This window comes from Petromyzon marinus, unplaced genomic scaffold (genome assembly GCF_048934315.1).
Source record: "Petromyzon marinus isolate PM22_M1 ecotype Great Lakes invasive population unplaced genomic scaffold, UKy_Petmar_22M1.pri1.0 PM_Scaffold_35, whole genome shotgun sequence".
In the NCBI taxonomy this organism is placed as follows: Eukaryota; Metazoa; Chordata; class Hyperoartia; order Petromyzontiformes; family Petromyzontidae; genus Petromyzon; species Petromyzon marinus.
This window is the reverse complement of record NW_027423335.1, coordinates 451,416-477,013: the sequence shown is the minus strand read 5'-3', so window position 1 is coordinate 477,013 and position 25,598 is coordinate 451,416.

Here is a 25,598-nt window from a genome sequence, read left to right as displayed (position 1 = left end):
ATGGTGGTGATGTTGACTTTGTGTGGAGTAGTGGTGGTGATGTTGATGGTGATGATGTTGACTTTGTGTGGAGTGGTGATGGTGATGTTGACTTTGTGTGGAGTGGTGGTGGTGATGTTGATGGTGATGATGTTGACTTTGTGTGGAGTGGTGGTGGTGATGTTGATGGTGGTGATGTTGACTTTGTGTGGAGTAGTGGTGGTGATGTTGATGGTGATAATGTTGACTTTGTGTGGAGTGGTGGTGGTGATGTTGATGGTGATGATGTTGACTTTGTGTGGAGTAGTGGTGGTGATGTTGATGGTGATGATGTTGACTTTGTGTGGAGTGGTGATGGTGATGTTGACTTTGTGTGGAGTGGTGGTGATGATGTTGATTGTGATGATGTTGACTTTGTGTGGAGTGGTGGTGATGTTGATGGTGATGATGTTGACTTTGTGTGGAGTGGTGGTGGTGATGTTGACTTTGTGTGGAGTGGTGGTGGTGATGTTAACTTTGTGTAGAGTTGGAGTGGTGGTGGTGATGTTGATGGTGATGATGTTCACTTTGTGTGGAGTGGTGGTGGTGATGTTTATGGTGATGATGTTGACTTTATGTGGAGTGGTGGTGGTGGTGATGTTGATGGTGATGATGTTGACTTTGTGTGGAGTGGTGATGTTGATGGTGATGATGTTGACTTTGTGTAGAGTTGAAGTGGTGGTGGTGATGTTGATGGTGATGATGTTGACTTTGTGTAGAGTGGTGGTGGTGATGTTGATGGTGATGATGTTGACTTTGTGTGGAGTGGTGGTGGTGGTGATGTTGATGGTGATGATGTTGACTTTGTGTGGAGTGGTGGTGGTGGTGATGTTGATAATGTTGACTTTGTGTGGAGTGGTGGTGGTGATGTTGATAATGTTGACTTTGTGTAGAGTAGTGGTGGTGATGTTGATGGTGATGATGTTGACTTTGTGTGGAGTGGTGATGTTGATGGTCATGATGTTGACTTTGTGTAGAGTTGAGGTGGTGGTGGTGATGTTGATGATGTTGACTTTGTGTAGAGTGGTGGTGGTGATGTTGATGGTGATGATGTTGACTTTGTGTAGAGTTGGAGGGGTGGTGGACATGTTGATGGTGATGATGTTGACTTTGTGTGGAGTGGTGGTGGTGATGTTGATGGTGATGATGTTGACTTCGTGTAGAGTTGGAGTGGTGGTGATGTTGATGGTGATGATTTTGACTTTGTGTAGAGTTGGAGGGGTGGTGGTGATGTTGATGGTGATGATGTTGACTTTGTGTGGAGTGGTGGTGGTGATGTTGATGGTGATGATGTTGACTTTGTGTGGAGTAGTGGTGGTGATGTTGATGGTGATGATGTTGACTTTGTGTGGAGTGGTGATGGTGATGTTGACTTTGTGTGGAGTGGTGGTGGTGATGTTGATGGTGATTATGTTGACTTTGTGTGGAGTGGTGGTGGTGATGTTGATGATGTTGACTTTGTGTGAAGTAGTGGTGGTGATGTTGATGGTGATGATGTTGACTTTGTGTGGAGTGGTGGTGATGTTGATGGTGATGATGTTGACTTTGTGTGGAGTGGTGGTGGTGATGTTGACGCTGATGATGTTGATTTTGTGTTGGAGTGGTGGTAGTGCTGGTGGTGATGTTGATGGTGATGATGTTGACTTTGTGTTGAGTGGTAATGGCGATGTTGGTGGTGATGATGTTGACTTTGTGTTGAGTTGGAGTGGTGGTGATGATGTTGATGGTGATGATGTTGGCTTTGTGTGGAGTGGTGGTGGTGATGTTGATGGTGATGATGTTGGCTTTGTGTGGAGTGGTGGTGGTGATGTTAATGGTGATGATGTTAACTTTGTGTTGAGTTGGAGTGTTGGTAGTGTTTTTAGTTTTCAGTTTCATTTATTAGGTATAACCCTGTGAGTCATGCGGCTCTTCACTCGGGTGCAACCGCAAAAAACAAAAACATGAACAAGAAACACGTTAAAGTGACTACACGCAACAGAAACATACAGGAAAAAAACAGCAAAGTCTTCCAGAAAATCACCGTATTTCAAACGTTGTGTGCAAAAATCCCAGTGGGATGCAAGTCAAACAATAACAACCATAATAAGACAATGCAGATGAAAGTTATCAGGCTAACTCTGCACTACAACAAACATACATGGCTAAACCAAAACGTTTTCAAAATCACCAAAATAAAGCTGTAAAAGCAATGCAACAGTGATCATAGGAACTAATAAAGTATTAAAACTTTCGTGACTGCATAAAATTACTCATTGTTTTTTTCGGTAAAGTCACGTATGTAGAAATACAATAAAATTATATTAAAACAAAAAACAATCACTACGTTTCGATCACAACGCAAGCGATCTTCATCAGGTGTCAAGAACAAATCACGGAGGTAAATACAACAAATATATGAGAGACGAGAATTCAACAAACCTGAAAAAAACATTATGTGAAGCACATCCAGTCAGGCCAACAACACAGTTAGACACTTCCTGCCTCCCTGTCCGTCTTTCCTCCCTCCTTACCTCTTGGTGGACTTGTATATGTATTTCTACTGACCGTGTACCTCGTATTTTTCATTCTATCTACGCTGGTATGTGCAATCCAAAGGTTGAACACGAAATTTAACACTCTTTTGAAATTCGTGGTCTGCCAGGAAGTGTCTAACTGTGGTGTTGGCCTGAGTGGATGTGCTTCACATAATGTTTTTTCAGGTTTGTTGAATTCTCGTCTCTCATCTTTTGTTGTATTTACCTCCGTGATTTGTTCTTGACACCTGATGAAGATCGCTTGCGTTGTGATCGAAACGTCGTGATTGGTTCTTGTTTTAATATAATTTTATTGTATTTCTACATACGTGACTTTACCGAAAAAAACAATGAGTAATCATAGGAACTGTCATTCAAATTTAACAATAAACGATATATACATAACATGTACGACCAAACTTTGCAGCCATAGCTGGCTGCAAGAGTCACTCCATAACAGCAGGAGTATCAGTAGCAGCATCACATTTTTTCAATAAACCTTTGAAGATCAGCACACTCTAGTCAAAACTCAAGATTATACTTTGCAGCGGTCATCCGGAACGATACATTTGAATTCCGGCAATTTTGAATAGCAGTGGCAGATAGGGGTGTACAACTACTCTATATAAGTTTTGAGTGAAGATCTCATAGGTAGTGATCCAAGTTGCAGTTTATTGGCGATATCATTCCAGACCCGGGGGCATCAATAGTAAAGGCCCTTCCTCCAGTATTTGTACGGCAATAAGGAATGTGAAGCTGGTAAATGAGCGAAGACCTGAGGTCAAATTTGTTCTTAGAAACAGTGAGGAGATCCAGCTGGTAGTCTGTTTATTTTTTTGTAAGTACATCGTGAATAAATAAGATCTGGTGCACAAGCCGTCGATCATTAAGAGATGTTAAGTTTGACCCAATGTAGAGATCGCAGTGGTGAGTCCTATAGGGGCAGTTCAATGCAAATCTCAAGGCCGAGTAATAAATTGATTCAAGCTTCTTCAGTACAGTACTTGGGGCTGATTTGTACACGATGTCACAGTAATCAAGTAGAGGCAGTATGGTAGCTTTTATCATTTCCAAACGGAACATTGGGGAGAAGCAGTGCTTGTGTCGATACAGAAAACCTATTTTAAATGTTATCTTTTTACCAATATAATCAATGTAATCTTGAAAATTCAGTTTGTAATCAAAGATGACCCTAAGATACTTATAGATCATGACTTGCTCTATTTGATGATTATTTAAGAAATATAATTGGGGAAAAATATCTTCCTGCAATTTAGTCCTGGTGAGAAGCATAGCACCTTGGTTTTGGAGGTATTCAGGACTAGTTTAAGAGCAACTAGCTGATGTTGTAGTTTGTTCAAATCACCCTGGAGATTAGCAATCACGTCATCCAGAGAGCGGCCAGCAGTAATCAGTATCGTGTCATCTGCAAACAGATTTACCCTGAAATAGTCCAGGTCAGTGCCCAAGTCATTGATATAAAGAGAGAACAAGAGGGGGCCAAGGATGGAACCCTGTGGAAACCCTTTTGTTATCTTAACACTGTTTGACCTCCAACCATCTACGAATACAGTTTGGGTGCGAGAAGAGAGGTAATTTTGTAACCATTCTACTGCGTGTTTGGAGAAACGGAGGCAACTTAGTTTACTAAGCAGGGTGTTGTGGTCGACTGTATCAAAAGCTTTGGACAGGTCAAGAAAAAGACAGGCACAGTACTGCTTATTATCAAGGCTACTGTAAATGTGATTAAGAGAGTTTAATGCAGCAGGTGTGGTGCTGTATTTTTTCGGAACCCAGATTGGTTTCGATGTAATAGTTTGTTGTCGGACAGGAAACTGCTTATTTGGTATTTCAAACATTTTTCAAGAATTTTCATCAATGGGGACAAAATTGAGATAGGTCCGTAGTTATTTGGATAATCTTTAGGGCCCCCTTTGTGAAGTGGACGAATATAGGAATATTACCATTCTAGAGGTACTAATGCTTCTTTGATGGACAGATTGAAAATATGAGCTATAGGTTTGTAGATTAGGTGACCAACAGTTAGCAGAGCAAAGACGGGAATACTATCCGCTCCAGTAGAGGACCCTTTGAGGTAGGACAGTTGTTTCAGAACATTACTTTCGTGGATAGGCTGGAAACTAAATTCGTTTAATGTTTGGACAGGAGTTTAGGAAATTGCATGAGCCGGGGTGACTCCCAGTACATTATCAAAAAGATTACCAGCTTCAGAAAAATGAAGGTTAAAATTGTCGACAATTTTTTGGGGCTCTGAAAAATATTCCCCATTTCGGTTAAGCACAACAGGCAGAGTATCTGTGTTAGATGCCTTGTCGATACATTTGATTGTTTTCCAGAAGAGCCTGGCATTGCCATGTGATTCCGGGAGAGTGGAGGAAAAGTAGGCATTTTTTGCATGCCTGATTTTTTTGACGCATCTATTCCTGAAAATCCTGTATTCTAGCCAGTCATTGACCAAATTACTTTTCTGAGCACATGCCCAAGCCTTGTCCCTAGTTTTCATGAGCTTTGTAATCAAAGGATCAAACCATGGTGGGCGGTTGCCTTTAATTTTAAATCTAACCAACGGAGCATGTTTGTTAAGAATTTGGATAAACGTGTAACTGAAGGTCTCCCAAGCCGTAGTCAGGTTTGGGGCTATCACAGACCTTGTCAATATCCGAGTGAAGCACATCATTAGTAAATGCCTGAGTGCTGAAGTGTCTCACAGAGTGCTTATCAACCAATTTAGCGGGGGGCTTTGGGTCTGGCTGATGATCTCACCCGGGTCCGAGTGGGCCAGTGGTCGGGGCTTGTAGCCGGAGGACCTAAGAGCTCTAGCCCGGTGTTAATACGCGCGAGTCCAGAGGCTGTTACCTCCCCAGGTGATAAGTAAAACGGGCTGTTGCCTTAGTGAAGGCTGGGAATGTTGCTGTTGGTTTGGCCATGTTTTTTATTTATTGTAGTACGGAGTTAGACTGATGGCCTTAAACTAAGTTTTCTTGTTGTTGTTGTTTGATTTGCATCCCACTGGGATTTTTGCACACAGCGTTGGTGTACAGTGCAAATTCAGGAATATTTTGATGTTTTTATTCCATGAATTTTCTGTTTTGCACATGCACGCAAAGTCACTTTAAGATGTTTTCTTGTTCATGTTTTAGTTTTTTTGTTTGGTGAGGTTGCACCCGATTCAAGAGCCGAATGGCTCACAGGGCTATACCAAATAAATGAAACTAAATGAAACTATGTTAAGCGTTTATTGAATAAACACGTGGCGTCTACAAGTCGTCTCCGATAACTCACTACAAATGTAGAGGAGTAGAATGGGGAAGTGGCGTCACGTGTGCTGTCCAGGGCGATGACGTGAGGTCACGTGTGCCGTCCAGGGCGATGACGTGCGTCACTTGTGCCGTCCAGGGCGATGACGTGACGTCACGCGCTCGGGGCAGCAGAGTGACGTCACGGCTCCTCAAAGATAAAAGGGGGGGGGGCCGTGACGTCAGCGGGGTCGTAGCTGGAGAGTGGGGTCGGAGAAGGTGTGGAACGGGGAGCCAGGGGCTAGAGGGTAGGGATAGGAGAGGGCACAGTGCCAGGGCTGGACGTGGCTGGGCTCCTCGGTCGGCCGTGTTGGCTGATCCCACAGCCGGCGCAGAGGAGACAGCACAGGGCAGCCGGCTGTGTCGGGACCTAGCCCGGGGACCCCCCTAACCCCTGGGAAGCTGTTCACCCCCTGTGTATTAAATATTGTTAGCTCTTTCGGTGAAGTCACGTTGAAGGGAAACAATAAAATATATATAAAACAATAAAAATTCTCACGACGTTTCGACCATGACACAAAGGGTCATCATCAGGTGACCGTTTGTGTTATGGTCGAAACGTCGTGAGAATTTTTTATTGTTTTATATATATTTTATTATTTTATTGTTTCCCTTCAACGTGACTTTACCAAAAGAGCTAAGAATATTAATTACTGCAGTCACGAAAGCTTTAAACCCCTGTGTATTGTTAAAGATTTGTAATAAACCCTTGGCGGAGGCCCTTAACTTACCTTAGCCTCCGAGTGAGTCGTCGGGAACTCCTTTACACATACAAACAAAACGGTTATCAACAAGAGTCCAGGGGCGGAGCCAGGGGGGTGACAGGAGGGGTGACATTCTGCGTGTAAGTGTACGACACTCGGTCTGGCGGACTCCGTTGCAACTGCATTGTCAGAGCGTGTGTCCGCCAACCGATGGCGTCTAAGTTCAACAGCCTGACTCTCTCTAAATCATTCTTGAAATTAACATTTGTTGCATGTCACCCCGGGCTGAAAATCCTGGCTCCGCCCCTGGTCATACACACTTCATACATACACACTTCATCCATACACACGTCATACACGCGTCATGCACACACGTCATACACACGTCATACACGCGTCATACACACACGTCATACACGTGTCATACACACGTCATACACACACGTCACACACAGGGGCGGAGCCAGGGGGGGGGTGACAGGAGGGGGTGACATTCTGCGTGTAAGTGTACGACACTCGGTCTTGCGGACTCCGTTGTAACAGCGTTGTCAAGAGCGTGTGTCCGCCAACCGATGGCGTCTAAGTTCAACAGCCTGACTCTCTCTAAATCATTCTTGAAATTAACATTTGTTGAATGTCACCCCGGGCTGAAAATCCTGGCTCCGCCCCTGAACATGACGAACGTTGAATTAATCAGCGGTATGGTTTCATTGCTGTCTAAAGGTCTCAACGTTGCCGTTGCCCCATATGAAATCTGTGTCGATGAGATCGTTGTTGATGTGGAATCAGCAGTTAGACATTTCCCACATACACTGAGATGACTGTGCATGAGGTTGCCAAAATGATTAAGAACAGTAAATTTCCCAAAAAATATATGTTATTTTCAGTGACGCAAAGCCTTAAGAGAATCGAGAGCAAATAAAGATATCCAAATTCTTGCCGCTGATAAGGGCCGATGGACTGTTGTGATGTCCCGTGAGGACTATGATAATAAATTCAAACATTTACTCGATTAAAACTAAACGAGACCCAACCAACACCTTGGTAGGTTTAAACAACGGTAATTATTGCCAAGTAATCGACTCCTAAGGAAGAGCAATACCTGATCAAACCAAGGGCGTCAAAACGCCCGAGACTTTATGGGCTACCAAAGATTCACAAACCTGATGTCCCATTAAGACCCATAGTTAGTCAAATAGACTCTGCCACATACAAATTAACATGAGTAGTGGTACCCCAAACTTTCGCAGCTCTTAAAAATTCCCTTTTCACACCATCAATAGGTAAACTCCCCCTCAGCCCCCGCCCCCCCCCCGCGCCAACCGGCATGTTCACCCGCATATACACCACCTCTACACCGTTCATCATGCTAAGTCGGCCAATCAAATGCTAATGTTTATGCTAATTCCTTTGTCAAGGCACCTTGTTTCCTCGCACACAGCTTAAAGGTCGCGGTCTGAGCTTGGCTCTGTTTCACTTCAGCGCTCTCCTCGAGACAGCCTGGTCCCTTCACCTGATGAAGGCCGCTTGTGTTGTGGCCGAAACGTCGTGATTTTTGTTGTTTTATTTTTTACCTACGTGACTTTACCGAATAGAACCAAAGATTAACACGAGGCAATGAAACAAATACAACCGTACATTGGTAGGACCTCTTCATTCATTAAAAGCTCTGAACATCTCGTAAATGTAATTATAGATATAACGCTTATCCCGAATGATATTCTCGTAAGTTTTGATGTGACTTCTCTGTTCACGAGGGTTCTGGTCAAGGGTCTATTAAAATACTCGACACTCTGGTGACGAACGCAGGTTCAGCCAAAGATATCCCACGATTAGCTGAACACTGTCTAAAGAACACCTACTTATTGTGGCAAGGTGCCTTCTATAAACAAAAGGAAGGAGCAGCAATGGGCTCTTCTTTGTCTCCTGTGATAGCGAATTTGTACTCGGAAGATTCTGAAACAAAAGCAGTATTTTCAAGCGCGCTAAAACCCTCTTCTTGGTTTGGATACGTGGATGACAACATTGGTGGGTCTGGCCACATGGCAAAGATACACTTAACTAATGTCTAAATCATCTCAACTCGCAAAACCCATCCATCCAGTTCACCATGGAAGTGGAAGCTGACAGAACAACTCACATTTCTGGATATTCTGCTCAGACGTGGTCGAAACGATAAAATAACACACGGCATTTACCAAGAGAAAATGCACACTGACGCCTATCTTAAATGCAGTCACACCATCATCGCTTACAGAAATATGCTTTCATCAAGACACTCATACATCGGGCTAAGGAAGTGTCAGATGGTGATGGTCTGAAAAGTGAAATTAAACGTATATGAAGCGCTGTAATTGAATGGTTACAATGATGCACAAATCAACAGGGCATTGAATTCCGAAACCAAATAAAAATAACACGAGCATTGAAACTGACCAAGTGATTAAAACTAACAAAAATAATACCCTATATTGTGGGAGTAACTGATCAACTAGCCAGATGTTTGGAAAAACAAAACATCCGAGTCAGATTTGGCACGGTACATAAAATACAAAAAATGATATCTGGTACGAAAGATGTATTACCGAAGTTATCGACAGAAGGTGTGTACCGGATTACTTACACTTGTGGCAAATGCTATGTAGGGAAAACAAGACGAATGATCAGCACGAGACTAAAATTAACACGCGTGCCAACAAGGACACTCAATTGCTTTTGATAATATTAAAGTTCCGCGCAAAACTAGTTACTACTGGCGACGACTAATTTGAGAATCTATCGAAATTGAGATAAATACAATTTTCTTTTAACCTGACCATCAAATAACACATTGTTTAAATGCATGCCTATACAGGTCACCAAACTTCAATCGGGATTACCGTCGGTACTGCCATTTTAGTACACACAACCAACGGGGAGTACAATAACAAATGGGCTTGCATAACGTGCATGCATAATGTATCATAATTGATTACCATATAAATAACCCTAGCGGCAAAATATGCCCATTGTCATTCATATGCATTCATTAACACTCCCCCCTCCCCACTCAATTTCACGCAAGAAGCGCACACAAGTGACGTCGTTACATCTACCCCTCTATTTAAGGAGCGAAACAGGGGGATTTCCCCACGATTCTGGCTGCTGCCTGATGAAGCTAGTTGTAATTACCGGTGAAACGTCGTACTCAGATTCCAAATGTTGTGGCTTTGCTCTAGTAACGGTTTTTGGCACGTTCTGTTCACGTGACAAACCGCTTACTAATTGGCTGTGTCGGGTGGTGGCAGGTTTAGCGACACGTTTAAATATTACGCGATCAAACCCATAACAGTACCTGGATTATGGATGTTGATGATGTTGTTGATGGTGTTGTTGTTGATGATGTTGATGGTGTTGTTGTTGATGATGTTGATGGTGTTGATGGTGTTGTTTATGTTGATGGTGTTGTTGATGATGTTGATGGTGTTGTCGTTGATGATGTTGATGGTATTGATGGTGTTGTTGTTGTTCATGATGTTGATGGTGTTGTTGTTGATGATGTTCATGGTATTGATGGTGTTGTTGTTGATTTTGATGGTGTTGATGTTGTTGTTGTTGATGATGTTGATGGTATTGATGGTTTAGTTGATGTTGATGGTGTTGTTGTTGATGATGTTGATGGCATTGATGGTGTTGTTGTTGTTGTTGACGATGTTGATAATGTTGTTGTTGATGATGTTGATGGTATTGATGGTGTTGTTGTTGATGTTGATGGTGTTGTTGTTGATGATGTTGATGGTGTTGTTGTTGATGATGTTGATGGTGTTGTTGATGATGTTAATGGTGTTGATGGTGTTGTTGTTGATGATGTTGATGGTGTTGATGGTGTTGTTGTTGTTGTTGATGACGATGAAGATGTTACGGAAATAACACAGGAGTTGTGTAAAGATGTTCAAACGCCAAAATAAACCTTTTGCAAGGCATGAAGTTACCGTGTTAACCACACACACGGTACTCGTGGTGAACATGCAAACAGACATGGCTCTGATAAGATATGACACATTGTCTTTGAATCTGATTTGGCCTAGACCAGACACAACATCCTTCTTTAGGGTCTATTCTCACCAGTGTCAGACCAATTATAAATGCTGTGTCGTTAAACCCGCCACCACCCGACACTGCCCAATCAGTAAGCAGTTTGTGTCACGTTAACAAAACGTGGACTATTAGTTACTTTGTTCAGCACTCACCGGTGCGTGCATGTGTGTGTTCTGGAGAGTTAACCCACAACATCATTCACGATCCGAGTAACCCTGGTCACTTATTGCCGGTAAGAACAAACGCAACCACGACCAGCAGCAGCAGCATCATTAGGCGGACAGCCACAGAGTTACATAGGAATCCTTCCTCCTATCTGGGTCTTAAGCAGATGGGGGAGGTGGTAATTGTGGTGTCTTCACTTGTAGGTCAATCAGGGTGTGCAAAAACCAGAGGGGTGGGGGAGGTGTTGGTTAATGTATGCCACGTAAATGATAATGGCTGACCAATTAACTGGTTGGGTTATTCATAGGGTAAATCAACAACCGTGCTTTGTATTTGTGTGCCAACACCATTGACGATTATCTGAACCGGTCCTGGGCCTCCCCTAGGTCGACTCAGCCTCAAATGAGTACCTGGTGCGGTGTGTAAGCATCGCCACTGGGGAGACAAAGGCGGCCGGGCGTGGTGCTGGCTACCCACCCCCTCGTGTAGCCGCTTCGGCCTTCATAGGTGCTGCTCGCTAGGTCGTGGCGGCGGCGGTGGCGGCGGCGGCAGCGGCGGCATCGCGCCAACCGCTCCACCACCGCTCGCTCGCGGTCCGAACGCGCCACTGAACACCCTTGGCTGATCATTAGCTTGGCAGTCGTCACGGGTGAGTGCGTGAAAAGTGTCACCTCTCAGCCGGGGGAAATCCCCAATCCCCGTCCGCACCAGTCCCGCGAGAGAGCTCATTTGCCTACGAATCCATCCCCACACCCCACACCCCCCCCCCCCCTAGAGAATGATCTCGTCGTAGGCACGTGCCAAGGTCGGTGAAACAGCGAATTAAGGGGCTGGGTCCATAAGCGACATCACGCGATTTTGGATGAATGTTTTTTATCCCCCCCCCCCCCATCCACCCACCCACCCCTAGTCACGTGGCGTCACAAAACGTCAGACCCCCACCCCCGCCCTCAAATATGACGTCACAAAGCTCTGCTCCTCCCCCCTCCCCCCCAAAAAATATAATAATATAAAACAGCCTTCAAATCTTGATTTAAAGCTTTCGTGACTAAAGTCACATTGAAGGGAAACAATAAAATAATAAAATATATATAAAACAATAAAAAAAACATTCTCACGACGTTTCGACCAAAACACAAACGGTCGTCATCAGGTGTGTCGGTCCGCATTAATTTATTTATTTTTAAACGGTGTATATATTTATTTATAAAAACGTCAGTGCCATGCGCAGCGATTTGACAGCTTGTTTAGAAGGACGAGTCCATCTATGTTCTGAAAAGAGGAGGGGGGAGACGAAAAATTAATGTAAGGGAAACAATAAAATAATACAATATATATAAAACAATAAAAAAAATTCTCACGACGTTTCGACCATAACGCAAACGGTCATCATCAGGTGTGAAAACTAACGGCAAAAAACATTTGAAAGAAGTTTTTCACACCTGATGATGACCGTTTGCGTTATGGTCGAAACGTCGTGAGAATTTTTTAATTGTTTTATATATATTTTATTATTTTATTGTTTCCCTTCAACGTGACTTTACCGAAAGAGCTAAGAATATAAATTACTGCAGTCACGAAAGCTTTAAATCAAAACCTTTATTATAATTTTTTTTAATTCATCACGGATCGATCATTGTTGTATTGCAGGGACGCCGGGCCAGGGAATCAAACTCGATTCCCGCCCGCCCGCCCGCTGAAGACTCAGCCTCAAGTGTGTGGTGAAATATCGCCACTGGGGGGAGACAAAGGCGGTCGGGCGTGGCGCTGGACAACCCACCCCGCTTGCCCCCTACAGCCCGTTGAGGTCACAAGGGGTGGGTCGCACGTTGCCACTGCCCTGCGCGAATCTGCTGCAGGCAGTGATGAGGAGTGAAACGATAAGAGGCCGTCCATGAATGACGTCACGCACCTAGGGGGTGGGGTGGGATGGGGGGAGGGGTCAGACATTTGTGACGATGCGTGACGAGGAGGGGGGCGTGGTTTGAGAAATGTGACGTCACATCGAAATGCGCAAAACTTTAAGTAAATATGGACACGGCACGTTCTACTTATATTCGTGGTTCTTTCGGTAAAGTCACGTTGAAGGGAAACAATAGAATGATAAAATATATATATATAAAACAATAATTAAATAGATTTTTTAAGGAAAAAATGTGTTCTCCTACAACATCAGAGTGCAGTGCCACGTTAAATACGCAACTACAATGTGACAATACATTTTTATTTAAAGCTTTCGAGACTGCAGTAATTCATATTCTTAGCTCTTTCGGTAAAGCCGCGTTGAAGGGAAACAATAAAATAATAAAAAAAAATATACAAAACAATAAAAATTCTCACGACGTTTCGACCGTTTGTGTTATGGTCGAAACGTCGTAAGAACATCTACTGGACAACACAGTGACGGACCAGCGGATGCGAGCCCATGGCCTTGACACCAGAACCTACCGTGGAGCTGATCTGCCCTCTGACCATCGACTAGTCATCTGTAAGATGCACCTGCCATTCTTCCATTCCGGTGGTGGGTGTACACCCAGGACCCCATTCCAACCTAAAGTGACCTGGTCTTAGTTATCTGATGAAAGTTGCAAGCGAGAATTTCATCATCGCTTGCGGCTGGGATTGGCATCGTCCCCGACTCCTCTAGATGTCAAGGGTAAATGGGCGAGGTTTAGGACTGTGACTCATGCAGCTGCAATGGTTGCTTTGGGTACGCGGTCCAGACCTCCCCAGAGACCCTGGCTGACAGAGGGGGTGTTCAGGATGGTTGAGAAAAAGCGACAGGCCCACTGTCATCGGCTACAGAATCCCACGTCAGAGAATGAGGAGGCTTACCGCAGCCTTTGCTCGGAGGTTCGGAGAGCCGTGAGGCGCTGCAAGGATGGGTGGTGGTTGCGGGTTGCTGAGGAGATGGAGTCTGCCTCAGTGGCCCGCGATCAGAAATCTCTATTTAACTCCATCAAAAAAGTAACCTGCAGCGCCACACCTATTACCATCATTAGGGGAAAAAACGGTGATTCAATCTCCGACCCGCAGGAACAGGTTTGCTGATTTGCTGAGCATTTCTGTGAGGTCCTGGGGGAGGGAAAATCCCTCAGCCAGGAAAACATCGTGGCACATAGTGAGGATGACCCTGCTGAGGCTGCGGTGCCTCAAATATTGGAAGAAGTCACCCCCTGTGAGTGGCTGGCTGAGGTGCCATCTGTTGAGGAAGTACTGAAGGCGATCCGGAGTCTGAGACCAGGAAAGGCAGCAGGCAGAGATGATCTCCCAAGCGAAATGCTGAGGGAGGGTGGCGTTTGTGCCAGACTGCCCTATATGACATCATAACAACAGTCTGGACCACTGGATGGGTTCTGCAGGATTGGAAGGATGCCCTGGTGGTCCCCCTTTTTAAGAAGGGGGACCATGCAGACTGTAACAACTACAGGGGCATCTCACTCCTCAGTGTGCCGGGGAAGGTCCTGGCAATGATTGTTCAGCATCGCCTTGCCAGGCAGGCTGAGGAGAGGCTTGCAGAGCCCCAATGCGGTTTCAGGAAAGGGCGGTCCTGCACAGATGCCATATTTTCTGTCCGTCTGCTACAGCAGAGGTGTATGGAACTCCAACAAGGCCTACATCTCTGCTTTATTGACCTGGTCAAGGCCTATGATACCATCAGTAGGCCTGGGCTCTGGTTTGTTCTTCGTGCTATTGGAGTACCTGACCCTCTGCTCATGATCATTAAGGACCTTCATGATGGTGAGTGGGCCCGGGTAAAACTACGTGGCCGGGAGTCAGAGCCATTCCCTGTACACCTTGGGGTGCGACAGGGATGTCCTCTAGCTCCCACATTATTTATAATCTATTTTGACCACGTAGTTCGTGAAGCCTTCAATAGATGTACCGGGGGAATCTCCATATGGTATAGATATAATGGGAGGCTGATCGATGCCCGGGTGCAGTCAAGGGATTGCTCCCTATTGCTCAACCACGTTATGTATGCTGATGATTTGGTAATAGCTGCTCATTCAGAGGAGGAGTTGGAGACGCTGCTGCTGAGACTGGAGCGTGCCACTAAGAGGTGGGGCCTTACCATCAGCCCCACCAAAACTAAGCACCTGCCTGGGTATTTTGTACCATCGGACACTCCACCCCCACAACTCCCAATCGGTGATGGGGCAGTTGTGGAGCGAGTGGAGAGTTTCCCATACCTGTCCAGTGTGCTTATGACCGGCTCCAGTTTAACAGCAGAGGTCTCACTCCGAATCAGTCGAGCGGCAATATCTTTTCATCGGTTGCGTGACGCTGCGTGGAAGCTACCTGGTCTGTCGCTCCGCACTAAGCTTCAGGTCTTCTCGGCCACGGTCATTCCCTCCCTTCTCTACGCTTGCGAAACGTGGACCCCCCTAATGGAACATCTTTGCCAGTTAGAAACATTTAGGCTGGCCTGCCTACGATCAATCCTGGGTTTAACCAGACTGGATTGTGTGAGGAGCTCACAAATCCTTGAAAGATCTGGGCAAGGTCCCATCAGTGAGCTCCTCCGGCGGGCAAGGCTGCGATGGCTGGGTCATGTAGCCCGCATGCCCAGCCACCGCATGCCGAAACAGCTTTTATTTGGCCGGATTGAGGGGGCTAAATGGGCGCGGCAGGGGCTAGAAAAGAGATGGAGTGATGTGGTACGGGAGGACGTGGAGCTGAGTGGACTTGCCGATGACTGGTGCCAGTGGTGTCAAGATCGGCCTCTGTGGACGAGGCTCGTGAAGGACGCTACTGGGCAGTTGGAGGTAGTCGCCCTCCAACAACAACGGAGGGTTGAGGAGCGACGCTCACAACAATGAGCGGAGCGCCGGGTGGCTAAAGCACAGCAGGTTGGCACAGTAGGGGGCACAAGTGGTGCATCAGTCAGTCATCTCAGTCGACCCGTGGCACCTGGGTCTGCCCCGTGACCTCCTGCCAGCGGGCGTTCGACACTTCACGTGGCCTCAGGGTGCACATAGCCTGGCACAAGCATCGTGGTGACGTCACCGCCACTTAGTGGTGAATGGCGCTTGTTGTTGTTGTTGTGTGTGAGTGGGTGTGTGAGTGAGTGGTTGTGTGAGTGTGTGGGTGTGTGAGTGAGTGTGTGGGTGTGTGAGTGTGTGGGTGATTGTGAGGGTGGGTGAGTATGTGGGTGTGTGAGTGTGTGGGTGGGTGAGTGCTTGAGAGAGTGGGTGAGTGAGAAAGTGGGTGGGTGAGTGCATGGTTGAGTGAGTGAGTGTGTGAGTGAATGTGTGAGTGTGTGACTGAGTTGGTGTGTGAGTGAGTGGGTGGGTGAGTAAGCACATGAGAGTGAGTGAGTGGGTGAGTGTGTATGTGGGTGAGTAAATCAGTGTGTAAGTGGATGAGTGAGTCGGTGAGTGGGTGAGTGAGTGCGTGAATGGGTGAGTGTGTGAGTGGGTGAGTAAATGGGTGAGTGAATGAGTAAGTGAGTGGGTGAGTGAGTGGGTTGGTGATTGAGTGGGTGGGTGAGTGAGTGGGTGGGTGAGTGAGAAAGTGGGTGGGTGAGTGTGAGTGAGTGAATGTGTGAGTGTGTGGGTGTGTGAGTGTGTGGGTGTGTGAGTGAGTGTGTGAGTGAGTGTATGCGTGAGTGAGTGGCTGATTGAGTGGGTGTTCTGGGTGAGTGAGCGGGTCGGTGAGTGAGTTATTGGGTGAGTGAGTGTGTGAGTAAGTAAGTGAATGGGTTAGTGGGTGAGTGAGTGTATGAGTGTGTCAGTGGGTAAGTGGGTGAGTGAGTGTGTGAGCAAGTTGGTGAGTGAGTGAGCGAGTCAGTGACTTAAAGCTTTCGTGACTGCAGGAATTCATATTCTTTGGGTCTTTCGGTAAAGTCTCGGAGATAGGTTCAAACAAAATACAAAATAACAAAAGGCTACGACGTTTCGATCGCAACACAATCGGTCGTCAGCAGGAAAAGGAAACCGTTTTCCTACGTGGCCGGGAGTCAGAGCCATTCCCTGTTCACCTTAGGGTGCGACAGGGATGTCCTCTGGCTCCCACATTGTTTAACATCTATTTTGACCACGTAGTTCCTGAAGCCTTCAATGACTGTACCGGGGGAATCTCCATATGGTACAGACATAATGGGAGGCTAATCGATGCCCGGGTGCGGTCAAGGGATGGCTCCCTATTGCTCAACCACGTTATGTATGCTGATGATTTGGTAATAGCTGCTCAGTCAGAGGAGGAGTTGGAGACGCTGCTGCTGAGACCGGAGCGTGCCACTAAGAGGTGGGGCCTTACCATCAGCCCCACCAAAACTAAGCACCTGCCTGGGTATTTTGTACCATCGGACACTCCACCCCCACAACTCCCAATCGGTGATGGAGCAGTTGTGGAGAGAGTGGAGAGTTTCCCATACCTGGGCAGTGTGCTTATGACTGGCTCCAGTTTAACAGCAGAGGTCTCACTCCGAATCAGTCGACCGGCAATATCTTTTTATCGGTTGCGTAACGCTGTGTGGAAGCTACCTGGTCTGTCGCTCCGCACTAAGCTTCAGGCCTTCTCGGCCACGGTCATTCCCTCCCTTCTCTACGCTTGCGAAACGTGGACCCCCCTAATGGAACATCTTCGCCGGTTAGAAACATTTAGGCTGGCCTGCCTACGATCCATCCTGGGTTTAACCAGACTGGATTGTGTGAGGAGCTCACAAATCCTTGAAAGATCTGGGCAGGGTCCCATCGGTGAGCTCCTCCGGCAGGCAAGGCTGCGATGGCTGGGTCATGTAGCCCGCATGCCCAGCCACCGCATGCCGAAACAGCTTTTGTTTGGCCGGATTGAGGGGGCTAAGCGGGCGCGGCACGGGCTAGAGAAGAGATGGAGTGATGTGGTACAGGAGGACGTGGAGCTGAGTGGACTTGCCGATGACTGGTACCAGCGGTGTCAAGATCGGCCTCTGTGGAGGAGGCTCGTGAAGGATGCTACTGGGCAGTTGGAGGCAGTCGCCCTCCAACAACAACGGAGGGCGGAGGAGCGACGCTCACAACAGCGAGCGGAGCGCCGGGTGGCTAAAGCACGGCAGGTTGGCACAGTAGGGGGCACAGGTGGTGCATCAGCCACTCATCTCAGTCAGTCGACCCGTGGCACCTGGGTCTGCCCCGTGACCTCCTGCCAGCGGGGGTTCGACACTTCACGTGGCCTCAGGGTGCACATAGCCTGGCACAAGCGTCGTGGTGACGTCACCGCCACTTAGTGGCGAATGGCGGTTGTTGTTGTTGTTGTTAAGTTAATGAGTGGGTGAGTGAGTGAATGAGCGGATGGGTGAGTGAATGAGTGGATGGGTGAGTGAATGAGTGGGTGGGTGAGTGAATGAGTGGGTGGGTGGGTGAGTGAATGAGTGGGTGGGTGAGTAAGTGGGTGGGTGGGTTAGTGAATGAACGGGTGGGTGAGTGAGTGGGTGGGTAGGTTAGTGAATGAGTGGGTGGGTGAGGGAATAAGTGGGTGGGTGAGTGAATGAGTGGGTGAGTAAGTTAATGAGTGGGTGAGTGAGTGAATGAGCGGATGGGTGAATGAATGAGCAGGTAGGTGAGTGAATGAGTGGGTGGGTGAGTGAATGGGTGGGTGAGTGAATGAGTGGGTGGGTGAGTGAATGAACGGGTAGGTAAGTGAATGAGTGGGTGGGTGAGTGAATGAATGAGTGGGTGAGTGAATGAGTGGGTGGGTGAGTGAATGAGTGGGTGAGTGAATGAGTGGGTGGGTGAGTGAATGAACGGGTGGGTGAGTGAATGAGTGGGTGGGTGAGTGAATGAATGAGTGGGTGAGTGAATGAGTGGGTGGGTGAGTGAATGAACGGGTGAGTGAATGAGTGGGTGGACAGATGAGTGAATGAGCGGGTGGGTGAGTGAACGAGTGGGTGGGTGAGTGAATGAGTGGGTGGACAGATGATTGAGTGTGGGCGAGTTAGTGGGTGGGTGAGTAAATAAGTGGGTGGGTAGGTAAATTAGTGGGTAGGTGAGTGAGGTGCCGGCTCCCAGCCGCCATCTTGCGTAAAGAAGGCACCCAACCGCCAGCTTAGGTCGGAATGGTGAAAATCTTCCATCTTAAATTTTGTTTCAAAGCGTTCGTGACTGCAGGGATTCATATTCTTGGTTCTTTCGGTAAAGTCACGTTGAAGAGAAACAACAAAATAACAAAATATATATAAAACAATGAAAAATTCTCACGACGTTTACGACCGCAACACAAGCAATCATCATCAGGTGTGAAAACCACAGCAAGAAAATTTGAAAAAAGTGGCGGTTTTTTTAAGATGGATTATGGCTTAGCAATCATTGGAAGGATTTGATACACCATTTCAGGTCTTAATCGATTGTTCACGCTTACGGTGGCTTTCAGACAGCATACATTAATTTTTCGTCTCCCCCCCTCCTCTTTTCCGAACATAGATGGACTCGTCCATTTAAACAAACTGCCAAATCGCTGTCCGTGGTGCTAACGTTTAAAAATAAATAAATACACACCGCCACTTCTTTCAATGTTTCCTGCCGTTGGTTTTCACACCCGATGATGACTGCTTGTGTTGCAGTCGAAACGTCGTGATTTTATTGTTTTATATATATTTTATTATTTTATTGTTTCCCTTCAGCATAATCTTGTTTGAAGGCAACCAACCGCCATATTCGGTACGAAAGACGCCCAACCGCCATTTTAGGCAGTGAAGACTCCTGGCCGCCATTTTAGGTAGGGACGTTGCCCACCCGCCATCTTAGGTAGGGAAGCGCGCCAACAGAAGTCGCCCACTTCTAGGCGGAGCTCTCTGGGAAATCGGCACTCCCAAACATTCTGCACAAGTGCCACAACGGCCGCCTGTGGCTGATGGGGGTGCTCAAAAAGGGGCCGTCCATAAATGACGTCACGCACCTAGAAGGGGGGGGGTGGGGAGGGGTCAGAGATTTGTGACGATGTGTGACGAGGGAGGGGGCGGGGTTTGAGAAATGTGACGTCACATCAGAACTTTCAACAAATACAGACGACACTTTCTACTTAATTAAATAGACATTTTAATAAACGTTTTCTCCTACAACATCGGAGTGCAGCGCCACGTTAAATACGCACTACAGTGACAATAATTTTAAGCGATTTGAAGCATGTTTTATTTTCAAAATGAAAATATGTTTTTTTTTGGGGAGGGTGGGGGTGTGGGGGGGGCGAGGGGGTTGAGGGGAGGGGCAAGGAGGTGAGTGGGTGGATGAGTGAATGAGTGGGTGGGTGGGTGAGTGAATGAGTGGGTGGGTGAGTGAGTGGGTGGGTGGGTTAGTGAATGAGTGGGTGGGTGAGTGGGTGGGTGGGTGAGTGAGTGGGTGGGTTAGTGAATGAGTGGGTGGGTGAGGGAATAAGTGGGTGGGTGAGTGAATGAGTGGGTGGGTGAGTGAATGAGTGGATGGGTGAGTGAATGAGTTGGTGGGTGGGTGAGTGAATAAGTGAGTGGGTGGGTGAGTTAGTGAATGAACGAGTGGGTGAGTGAATAGGTCGGTGGGTTAGTGAATGAGTGGGTGGGTGAGGGAATAAGTGGGTGGGTGAGTGAATGAGTGGGTGAGTAAGTTAATGAGTGGGTGAGTGAGTGAATGAGCGGATGGGTGAATGAATGAGCGGGTAGGTGAGTGAATGAGTGGGTGGGTGAGTGAATGGGTGGGTGAGTGAATGAGTGGGTGGGTGAGTGAATGAACGGGTAGGTAAGTGAATGAGTGGGTGGGTGAGTGAATGAATGAGTGGGTGAGTGAATGAGTGGGTGGGTGAGTGAATGAGTGGGTGAGTGAATGAGTGGGTGGGTGAGTGAATGAACGGGTGGGTGAGTGAATGAGTGGGTGGGTGAGTGAATGAATGAGTGGGTGAGTGAATGAGTGGGTGGGTGAGTGAATGAACGGGTGAGTGAATGAGTGGGTGGACAGATGAGTGAATGAGCGGGTGGGTGAGTGAACGAGTGGGTGGGTGAGTGAATGAGTGGGTGGACAGATGATTGAGTGTGGGCGAGTTAGTGGGTGGGTGAGTAAATAAGTGGGTGGGTAGGTAAATTAGTGGGTGGGTGAGTGAGGTGCCGGCTCCCAGCCGCCATCTTGCGTAAAGAAGGCACCCAACCGCCAGCTTAGGTCGGAATGGTGAAAATCTTCCATCTTAAATTTTGATTCAAAGCGTTCGTGACTGCAGGGATTCATATCCTTGGTTCTTTCGGTAAAGTCACCACGTAGAAGGGAAACAATAAAATAATAAAAATGTAAAACAATAAAATTATCACGTTTACGACCGCAACACAAGCAATCATCATCAGGTGTGAAAACCACAGCAAGAAAATTTGAAAAAAGTGGCGGTTTTTTTAAGATGGATTATGGCTTAGCAATCATTGGAAGGATTTGATACACCATTTCAGGTCTTAATCGATTGTTCACGCTTACGGTGGCTTTCAGACAGCATACATTAATTTTTCGTCTCCCCCCTCCTCTTTTCCGAACATAGATGGACTCGTCCATTTAAACAAACTGCCAAATCGCTGTCCGTGGTGCTAACGTTTAAAAATAAATAAATACACACCGCCACTTCTTTCAATGTTTCCTGCCGTTGGTTTTCACACCCGATGATGACTGCTTGTGTTGCAGTCGAAACGTCGTGATAATTTTATTGTTTTATATATATTTTATTATTTTATTGTTTCCCTTCAGCATAATCTTGTTTGAAGGCAACCAACCGCCATATTCGGTACGAAAGACGCCCAACCGCCATTTTAGGCAGTGAAGACTCCTGGCCGCCATTTTAGGTAGGGACGTTGCCCACTCGCCATCTTAGGTAGGGAAGCGCGCCAACAGAAGTCGCCCACTTCTAGGGGGAGCTCTCTGGGAAATCGGCACTCCCAAACATTCTGCACAAGTGCCACAACGGCCGCCTGTGGCTGATGGGGGTGCTCAAAAAGGGGCCGTCCATAAATGACGTCACGCACCTAGAAGGGGGGGGGGGTCAGAGATTTGTGCCGATGTGTGACGAAGGAGGGGGCGGGGTTTGAGAAATGTGACGTCACATCAGAACTTTCAACAAATACAGACGACACTTTCTACTTAATTAAAAATACTTTTTAATAAACGTTTTCTCCTACAACATCGGAGTGCAGCGCCACGTTAAATACGCACTACAGTGACAATAATTTTAAGCGATTTGAAGCATGTTTTATTTTCAAAATGAAAATGTTTTTTTTTTGGGGAGGGTGGGGGTGTGGGGGGGGGAGGGGCGAGGGGGTTGAGGGGAGGGGCAAGGAGGTGAGTGGGTGGATGAGTGAATGAGTGGGTGGGTGGGTGAGTGAATGAGTGGGTGGGTGAGTGAGTGGGTGGGTGGGTTAGTGAATGAGTGGGTGGGTGGGTGAGTGAGTGGGTGGGTGGGTGAGTGAGTGGGTGGGTGGGTTAGTGAATGAGTGGGTGGGTGAGGGAATAAGTGGGTGGGTGAGTGAATGAGTGGGTGGGTGAGTGAATGAGTGGATGGGTGAGTGAATGAGTTGGTGGGTGGGTGAGTGAATGAGTGAGTGGGTGGGTGAGTTAGTGAATGAACGGGTGGGTGAGTGAATAGGTCGGTGGGTTAGTGAATGAGTGGGTGGGTGAGGGAATAAGTGGGTGGGTGAGTGAATGAGTGGGTGAGTAAGTTAATGAGTGGGTGAGTGAGTGAATGAGCGGATGGGTGAATGAATGAGCAGGTAGGTGAGTGAATGAGTGGGTGGGTGAGTGAATGGGTGGGTGAGTGAATTAGTGGGTGGGTGAGTGAATGAACGGGTAGGTAAGTGAATGAGTGGGTGGGTGAGTGAATGAATGAGTGGGTGAGTGAATGAGTGGGTGGGTGAGTGAATGAGTGGGTGAGTGAATGAGTGGGTTGGTGAGTGAATGAGTGGGTGGGTGAGTGAATGAATGAGTGGGTGAGTGAATGAGTGGGTGGGTGAGTGAATGAACGGGTGAGTGAATGAGTGGGTGGACAGATGAGTGAATGAGCGGGTGGGTGAGTGAACGAGTGGGTGGGTGAGTGAATGAGTGGGTGGACAGATGATTGAGTGTGGGCGAGTTAGTGGGTGGGTGAGTAAATAAGTGGGTGGGTAGGTAAATTAGTGGGTAGGTGAGTGAGGTGCCGGCTCCCAGCCGCCATCTTGCGTAAAGAAGGCACCCAACCGCCAGCTTAGGTCGGAATGGTGAAAATCTTCCATCTTAAATTTGATTCAAAGCGTTCGTGACTGCAGGGATTCATATTCTTGGTTCTTTCGGTAAAGTCACCACGTAGAAGGGAAACAATAACATAATAAAAATATAAAACAATAAAATTATCACGACGTTTACGACCGCAACACAAGCAATCATCATCAGGTGTGAAAACCACAGCAAGAAAATTTGAAAAAAGTGGCGTTTTTTTAAGATGGATTATGGCTTAGCAATCATTGGAAGGATTTGATACACCATTTCAGGTCTTAATCGATTGTTCACGCTTACAGTGGCTTTCAGACAGCATACATTAATTTTTCGTCTCCCCCCTCCTCTTTTCCGAACATAGATGGACTCGTCCATTTAAACAAACTGCCAAATCGCTGTCCGTGGTGCTAACGTTTAAAAATAAATACACACCGCCACTTCTTTCAATGTTTCCTGCCGTTGGTTTTCACACCCGATGATGACTGCTTGTGTTGCAGTCGAAACGTCGTGAGAATTTTATTGTTTTATATATATTTTATTATTTTATTGTTTCCCTTCAGCATAATCTTGTTTGAAGGCAACCAACCGCCATATTCGGTACGAAAGACGCCCAACCGCCATTTTAGGCAGTGAAGACTCCTGGCCGCCATTTTAGGTAGGGACGTTGCCCACCCGCCATCTTAGGTAGGGAAGCGCGCCAACAGAAGTCGCCCACTTCTAGGCGAAGCTCTCTGGGAAATCGGCACTCCCAAACATTCTGCACAAGTGCCACAACGGCCGCCTGTGGCTGATGGGGGTGCTCAAAAAGGGGCCGTCCATAAATGACGTCACGCACCTAGAAGGGGGGGGGGGTCAGAGATTTGTGCCGATGTGTGACGAAGGAGGGGGCGGGGTTTGAGAAATGTGACGTCACATCAGAACTTTCAACAAATACAGACGACACTTTCTACTTAATTAAAAATACTTTTTAATAAACGTTTTCTCCTACAACATCGGAGTGCAGCGCCACGTTAAATACGCACTACAGTGACAATAATTTTAAGCGATTTGAAGCATGTTTTATTTTCAAAATGAAAATGTTTTTTTTTTGGGGAGGGTGGGGGTGTGGGGAGGGGAGGGGCGAGGGGGTTGAGGGGAGGGGCAAGGAGGTGAGTGGGTGGATGAGTGAATGAGTGGGTGGGTGGGTGAGTGAATGAGTGGGTGGGTGAGTGAGTGGGTGGGTGGGTTAGTGAATGAGTGGGTGGGTGGGTGAGTGAGTGGGTGGGTGGGTGAGTGAGTGGGTGGGTGGGTTAGTGAATGAGTGGGTGGGTGAGGGAATAAGTGGGTGGGTGAGTGAATGAGTGGGTGGGTGAGTGAATGAGTGGATGGGTGAGTGAATGAGTTGGTGGGTGGGTGAGTGAATGAGTGAGTGGGTGGGTGAGTTAGTGAATGAACGGGTGGGTGAGTGAATAGGTCGGTGGGTTAGTGAATGAGTGGGTGGGTGAGGGAATAAGTGGGTGGGTGAGTGAATGAGTGGGTGAGTAAGTTAATGAGTGGGTGAGTGAGTGAATGAGCGGATGGGTGAATGAATGAGCAGGTAGGTGAGTGAATGAGTGGGTGGGTGAGTGAATGGGTGGGTGAGTGAATTAGTGGGTGGGTGAGTGAATGAACGGGTAGGTAAGTGAATGAGTGGGTGGGTGAGTGAATGAATGAGTGGGTGAGTGAATGAGTGGGTGGGTGAGTGAATGAGTGGGTGAGTGAATGAGTGGGTTGGTGAGTGAATGAGTGGGTGGGTGAGTGAATGAATGAGTGGGTGAGTGAATGAGTGGGTGGGTGAGTGAATGAACGGGTGAGTGAATGAGTGGGTGGACAGATGAGTGAATGAGCGGGTGGGTGAGTGAACGAGTGGGTGGGTGAGTGAATGAGTGGGTGGACAGATGATTGAGTGTGGGCGAGTTAGTGGGTGGGTGAGTAAATAAGTGGGTGGGTAGGTAAATTAGTGGGTAGGTGAGTGAGGTGCCGGCTCCCAGCCGCCATCTTGCGTAAAGAAGGCACCCAACCGCCAGCTTAGGTCGGAATGGTGAAAATCTTCCATCTTAAATTTGATTCAAAGCGTTCGTGACTGCAGGGATTCATATTCTTGGTTCTTTCGGTAAAGTCACCACGTAGAAGGGAAACAATAACATAATAAAAATATAAAACAATAAAATTATCACGACGTTTACGACCGCAACACAAGCAATCATCATCAGGTGTGAAAACCACAGCAAGAAAATTTGAAAAAAGTGGCGTTTTTTTAAGATGGATTATGGCTTAGCAATCATTGGAAGGATTTGATACACCATTTCAGGTCTTAATCGATTGTTCACGCTTACAGTGGCTTTCAGACAGCATACATTAATTTTTCGTCTCCCCCCTCCTCTTTTCCGAACATAGATGGACTCGTCCATTTAAACAAACTGCCAAATCGCTGTCCGTGGTGCTAACGTTTAAAAATAAATACACACCGCCACTTCTTTCAATGTTTCCTGCCGTTGGTTTTCACACCCGATGATGACTGCTTGTGTTGCAGTCGAAACGTCGTGATTTTATTGTTTTATATATATTTTATTATTTTATTGTTTCCCTTCAGCATAATCTTGTTTGAAGGCAACCAAC